Source organism: Quercus robur, chromosome 5, assembly GCF_932294415.1.
Source record: "Quercus robur chromosome 5, dhQueRobu3.1, whole genome shotgun sequence".
Lineage (NCBI taxonomy): Eukaryota > Viridiplantae > Streptophyta > Magnoliopsida > Fagales > Fagaceae > Quercus > Quercus robur.
Window position 1 is genome coordinate 9,174,083 of NC_065538.1, and position 7,099 is coordinate 9,181,181.

A 7,099-nucleotide genomic window follows, 5' to 3' on the forward strand; every position below is an offset into this window, starting at 1 on the left:
AACTTGGCATCCCCTGAAAGATACATGCTAGTAATTGTAACCATTTCTTGGCTAGGCACCCTAGCAGCCTTAAAATACTGCTCCATACCCCACAGGAAATTCTCCACATCCTTGGCATTCCTAGCGCCATTAAATGGCTTCGATTTAGGGACCTTTAATTTGGTGGCTACTTCCCCCTCCCTAGGCAGGCCACTCATTGCTCTCTTCAACAGGGCAACTTCTGTTTCAAGTTCACGTTGGGTCTCTCTTGCTGCCCGGTTCTGGGCGTCCATTGTAGCAGCCAACTCTTCAACACGATTTAACACCAATTCCCTCTGTTCTGCAAGATCATTCCTCACTACAGCGGTTTCTACAGAGACAGCACCCAGTCTGTCACACACAGATAGTTGTTCCCCATCTGCAGGAACTTCGAGTATGGTCTCAACGACTGTCAATCTTGCCTTTGTGTCCGAAGACAATGCAACTTGGGACAAACCTGGCTCTGATACCAATTGTCACAGGGTCAATTTTTCTTTTAAATTTTCTGTCTGTGATGACACTAAGCCCACTGACTTAGTCTCAGCCAACACTCCACACTCACACACTGCAGGAACACTATGAACAGAATTATCAAGGGAATGCACACACACACAGTGCACACAGTATTTACAGGGCACCAACCCCAACCTTTATTACTCAATATCAAGTACAAAGGAAGCCTGAGAATACACACGAAATTCTCTAAGCCAAAAATACACTCTCTACTGTTGACAACCCCAACAGCCTAGGATAATAGACAGAATAAACTGTCACAGCAGTTACTGCCAAGTAACTGCCCCTTGTCTAGGACTTGCTGCCACATGTAGTCTGACTTAGGACACCTTCACTGATGCTGTCTAGGTCTGTCTTACACATTTCCAGCCCTTGACACTGCATGTCTGAAACATCCACAAAGCCAGGAAACGTTGGTAATTGCCAATAACTGCTGCTGCACACTCAGCACATGCCAGCCCATTACTCAGCACATCCTCATGGGTCTTCTGCCCATGTTCCAGCAGCCCACACATGATAAGTTCCACCACTTTTTAGAAGTCTTGGCTCTCTACCCAAGCCATTCTCATTAGCATCATAGCCCACATAACATGTCTATCAGCAGCACACCAAGTAACTGTCATCAGCCCACTCATACAAGTCCATGCATTTAGCCAGCACCAACCAGCCCAATGTCTTGCACAGCATATATATCATCATCACAGCAGCCCAGCACTGCCTTGCACTCATGCCACCAAGCCCACATACAAAGCAATCACCAACTAAGCCATCATGCCATGCACTACCACGTAGGGTCAGCACCACCTACTGCTACCCATCATCAACAATCCATCTCTGCCCACCATAGCCCTCCTCTGCCATGGCCTTGGGGTATCATGTGGAGCAAGGTGCCTCCACATGCTGCCCCTCATCATGCTCATCAATCTGCATCCAGCAGAGAGACCGGGCTTGTCCCCCTCAAAGAGCACTTAGGAGCTTCACTAGATAGGCATGAGGAGCCATTGATGTCTTGAGAAAACATTGAGCCATGTGACTGGCCTGATGTTGTCCAAGCACTCCACTTCCTCATGCCATCATCTGCAACTCGTAAAGCTCCTAACACTGTGGCATCTTTGTTTGCTTGCAAATTATTTGATAATTGTTTTAAAAAGGCTTTTTTTTTTCCACGAGCATGGTGTATATTGCACAAAAGTTTTGCACTCTAGCCCTACAAGCAAGTTAGCTAACTTGAAATTAGTTGGTTAGAAGAGATAAAAACTCAGGGTGATGATCTTTTGCTCATCTCAGCACAAGTATTTTGGCTTGGAGGTATCCATAGTCCATGGCCCTAGTAGAAGATTGTAATGAACACTAACGCATGTCCAAAATTTGCTTCCCTTTATTTTGAATATTCAGTTAGTACTAAACTAAACAGTAAATGCGTTTTAGCTGGGATGTTTCATCCTGTAAGCTTCATTCCAATTAAATTCCATGCTTAAATGTTATCATTTTACATGACCTTGATAGGCACGTTAATCCTTCTTCTATATTGGCATATTGAAAAATTAGTACGACCTAGAACCTATGCTCGGATCTGATGGAGTAATTTTCCATGCTAAAAGGTCGGTCTTTTGTTGAACTATTTTCCGATATGGCTCTGTTCATACAATAATTAAACCATGAGCCTTGTTAGATCGAAGGTCAGAAAATGAGAGTATACAAGAAATACAATTATCAAATACTTTGCAAGTAAACAAAGATGCCACAGTGACATTGGAAAATAATGCATGAGTGTCAACAAGTCACCGAACAAAAAGCAAATATCACCACGGGCTACGTGAAAGACGGGTATTTATCTTTGGCGTTTGGCTTAAGTCAACAAGTCAAAGTCTTCGTACAGGAAAAAAACAAAAAAGTGACTTTAAGAAGAATGAATCTGCTATGAAATTACGGGTGAGACTTAATTAGGCTCCGATTGGAAGTTTATAAGTGAATGGAATGGAATGAAATAATCATAAGGGAATGAAAAAGAATGGAATTAAGTAATTTTAATTGGATGTTTTAAAATAAAAGAATAAAAATGAATGGAATGTAAGTAATCTTATTTGGGAGCAACATGCAGGGAATAGAATGAAATCATTTTATGATAATATTACTATTAGACTCCTATTTTAAAATAAATGGTTAAATATATAGGGGTATTTTGGGAGTTTTAGTAAAAAAAATCATTAAATCTAATTTCATTCTCTTCCATTCCTCCGAATTTCGGGGAGAATGAAAATTTGAGGTTTTAAGGGAATAGAGAGGAATGAGTGTTCCCTCCTATTCATTTCATTCCCTCTCACTTAAACTCCCAAACAAGGAAATGAGCTTTCCATTTTCTACTTAAACTCCCAATTATTCTTTTCATTCATTTCCATTTCATTCTATTCCATTCCCTCCTCTCAAATGAGGTCTTAGTTTTGGTACATTCAGTGCACTGAACCCATTGAAATGATGACACGTATTTAAAAATGGATACATATCATTATTTCAATGGGTTTAGTGTAATTGGACACTAGACTCAAACAGAGACGGAACCAAAATTCAAACTTAGGGGGGACTGAAGTTCTTTGTTCAAAGATTTTAAAAAATTGGAATATCAATACTAGAGGTTGACAACATTGCATTATTAGCATTAATTTATTAATTATTATTTGTATTTTTTCTTTTGAAAAAAAAATCAATAATAAGATTTTATAATCAAGAGTTTTGTAAGTCAATTGGCACGTCTTAATATTTTCAAAGTCTAACTGATGTGTGGATGGAGTGATCAGTATCTGACATAGGATTTGTTTCTATGGCTATGAGGGTGGAGTCATTCGGGAGGGGCATAGAGCTCTCAAGTGAGAGTGAGAAATTGGATAAAGATTATAGGGTTTTTTGTGATTTTTTTGCTAGAATTTGTAATTGATTTGTTATTGTTTTTGCTTAGAACGAATTTATGATTTATCCGAAGATTTTTTTTATTATCCGGATATGTGCATTTTTTTTTTTATAGATTTTTCTTGTTATTTATTTGTTGGATTTCTTTGGACAATTTGTAAATTTTTTGTGGAAGGAGGACAAGTATATAAATTTCAGAACCAAAATTAAAATTCTTTTTGTTAATATACATACTAGCATTTTTTTTTTCAAAAGTTGGGGGATGGCCCCCTCAGCCCTTGGATAGTTCCGTCACTGAACTCAAACCTTACCGTGAAATTATCATCACTCTCACCAAGCCTCACGTTTTCCTTTTCAGAAATGGCATTGTATAAAAAAATTAACGCGACAGTGAGAACAGCAACAATTAAGGAAAAACTTATATAATCTATGTCCATAAAGAGAGGAAAACCTATATCTAAATTTCTAATAATGATATATACAAGTTACAGGAAGTAAATTCCTGGCTTCAATGAGTAGACATATTGAGTCCTTAACATAAGCTCATTATTGATGACACAGGCTTTAACAAAGAAAACCTTCAAGATCAATGCTCACCATACACAAGTGATGAGATGTGGCAGGTTCACTTGACGAGCATCATCCACGAAACCACCTAGCTAGAAATTCTTAGCCAGTACCAAAATCGTCAAGAATTGACTTGTTGACTTTCATTAATTTTTTGGCGACTTTTAACCATTATGCATTATTTTCTACCGTGCGGCATAATAATTTCTTGTCTAGTCTCCAACTAGCAGGTGGCCTAAAGACTTTTTTTTTTAAGTCTCTTTAATTTTCTTTTTCTTCAGCAATCATCGATTAATCAAATAAAATTAAATTACACATTTTCACCAGTAACTTTGAAAATTAGTCCGCGTAATAAAATTGCTGATTTTTATTTTCTTAAATTTTATTTCACCTCAAAATTTATTTATTTACCACCCCTCCTCCCTGGTTTCAAATTGAGGCCCCACATTCCCACCATGCACTTAAGTTATAGAAATGTATTATCTAACTCAACTTACCTTGCTCTATTTGAAGTTTTGAACTATCTAGAATACAAATAAGCCCTAAGCATTCCATTAATTTCAAATTAAAGCACGTGCGGTGTGGCTTTTTATTTTTTATTTTTTATTTTTTGGGTTTACACGTTTTACTCGTGGTAGTTTTATTTTATTTTTTATTTTAAGAAGTTATATTAGTACTTAACTACTAATATGAGAGAGAGAAATGTGGAGGTGAAAAAAAATAGTTTAGTGTTAAAAAAAAAGTATGTTTGTGGAAAAAAAAAAAAAGCAATTTTTTTTTTTATTTTTTTTCAAAAAGAAGAAGTTGTATTAGTTTTTGACAACTAATGTAAGAGAGAAATGTGAAATGGGAGAAAATAGTAGTATAGATAAAGCGTTGTTCTAGTTATGCAGTTATCAAAAGCATATTGGCATTTAAGGGTAAAAATAAATTGGTAATAATTAAGTGAGATTTATTAGCGTTAGTCATTTTTTCTTAGCAACTTTTTTTTTTTTTTTTTTTCAGAAGGTTCTTAGCAGCTAGTTAATAGTGGGAAATTTATTATGTATGAAGCCCACCATGCAGTATGAATTATTTTGATCCCTTACGTATGGTGTCATTTTATCCTTTTACATCAGGATGAGATAGTAATCTCTCCTGCATTAGGCATAAAAAAAAAGAGCAGCATTGATGTTATATATAGAGTCACGTTCCTTAAATTGTCTAATGCGACATGTGTTATTGAAGTGAAGGAAAAAAAAAGGTGAGATATAGGGATATTAGGGTTAATGGGAGAATAGAGAAATAGGAGGGAGCTTAGGGTATGTTTGGTTGGAGAAAAATTAGGGAGGAAAAAAAAAAAAAAAAAAAGACAAAATTGTTGGGATAAGAGTTTGGTTATGAGGGGAGGGGGAGGGAAGGGAATTTTTGGTAGGCCCAACAGTTTTCTCTTCGAGTACACCAAAACACAATCCCCCAAATTGGAGAGAAAATTGTGCAAAATATTTTGGACAACAATGCCCAAGTCAAGCCTAGCTGCACTGTTGCCTTTTTTTTTTTTTTTTTTTTTTTTTTTTTTTTTAAGTTTTTCTAATTGGCCGTGGCTGGGCCTTTGTTTCTAACTGCACTGTTGCCTTTTTTTTTTTTTTTTTTCTTTTATCTCCAATTCATTATTTTTAAAAGTGGGCATGATCTTTTTTTGTTTTTTAACTGAGCATGATTGGTTTTTTTGGTTGGTTGAGTTCTTTTTTTTTCATGATCTCTGTTTTAATAAAATTGATGTAATTTTTTTTTGTTTGTTTTTTTTTAACTAGATAGTATTTTTAATAAGGGCTGTAGGGATAATGGCCCAAAATCATATATTGGGCCTTGGGCTTTACCCGAGAACGTTAAATGGTCCGAGGATGGACAAATAGTTATTAGAATTTAAAGTCTCATGAGTAAAAAATGAATGGAATGTGGTCCAAGGAGGAACTCTTCCTTGGATATGATGAATGCAGCTCAAGTATGTATTCTAGCAATTAGAGTGATCCTCCAAGAAACTTCAATGATAGGAATGTGCTTCATGAACATATGAGAAAGAAGGAAACCCAAAAATATCTAAGGAAAAGCTGCTACCACCGCATTAAATGCACTGCAGCTACTTTTCTGGCCACATTTATGTGGAGAAGACTTCTGAACAGTGCTGTCTTGGCTACCACAACTCATAGAAAGCCAAAGAGGGTGTCTAATAGGACAGGTACTCAAGTAAGGGCTCAAATGATCAATAAGTGTAGGATCAAGATGATTTTAAGGGAGCTATATAATGTGAGAGACCCTCCATGAGAAAAAGGGGATTGAAAATTTCATCAAAGAAAACATTGTAGCAATCTAAATTGCATTTGTACCCAATTGTGATCAACTTATAAAAGTGAGACCTCCTCGAACTATAAGTCTATTGATATCAGAATCTGTTATTTGTGTTTAATTGTCATTTAATTTAGTATTAGCCCTTGTCCAACTCACTAAGGCCTAGTTCTTTAACACACTCTCTACAAATTCATTGTACTGGGCTCACTAGACCAAGATACTACAACTTGGGCTTGGGCTGCGAAACGGGTCCTTACAATTGGCATTATCTGTAGGGAGAACTTGTGTGATAGTAAGTACAACATTTAACAATGGTAGGATCAGGTCCCCATCAAGAAGAATCCATGGGTTCCAAGCGACAGGATGACTTCTTTAACCTTGAACGCAAGCGAGATTGAGAAGGTAGCACACACACCACACATACTGGTAAAAGTCATTCTCGAGTTGGGAGTCATGTCTCTCAAGAGCAGAACGAAAGAGCCATGCAAAGAGATATTGACAATTTAAAGAAGAAGCTACGCCATGCACAACAGAAACAAACCCCTTCTAGTTTTGACGTCTCCTCCAATGATGAAGAGGATGCTAGTTACAGGCAAAGGTCAAAAACTCCACTAAGCGAGTCTTTCTCCTACGATGAAGAGCACCACCACAAGCGAAGATACAAGAGCCCGCCTTGTAAAGGCTTGGGAAACGACGCTATGAGCAAGGAGTTGAATCAAATCTCCAAATTACCTTTCACGCACAAGATAAAAAGGGCAAAACTTCCTCG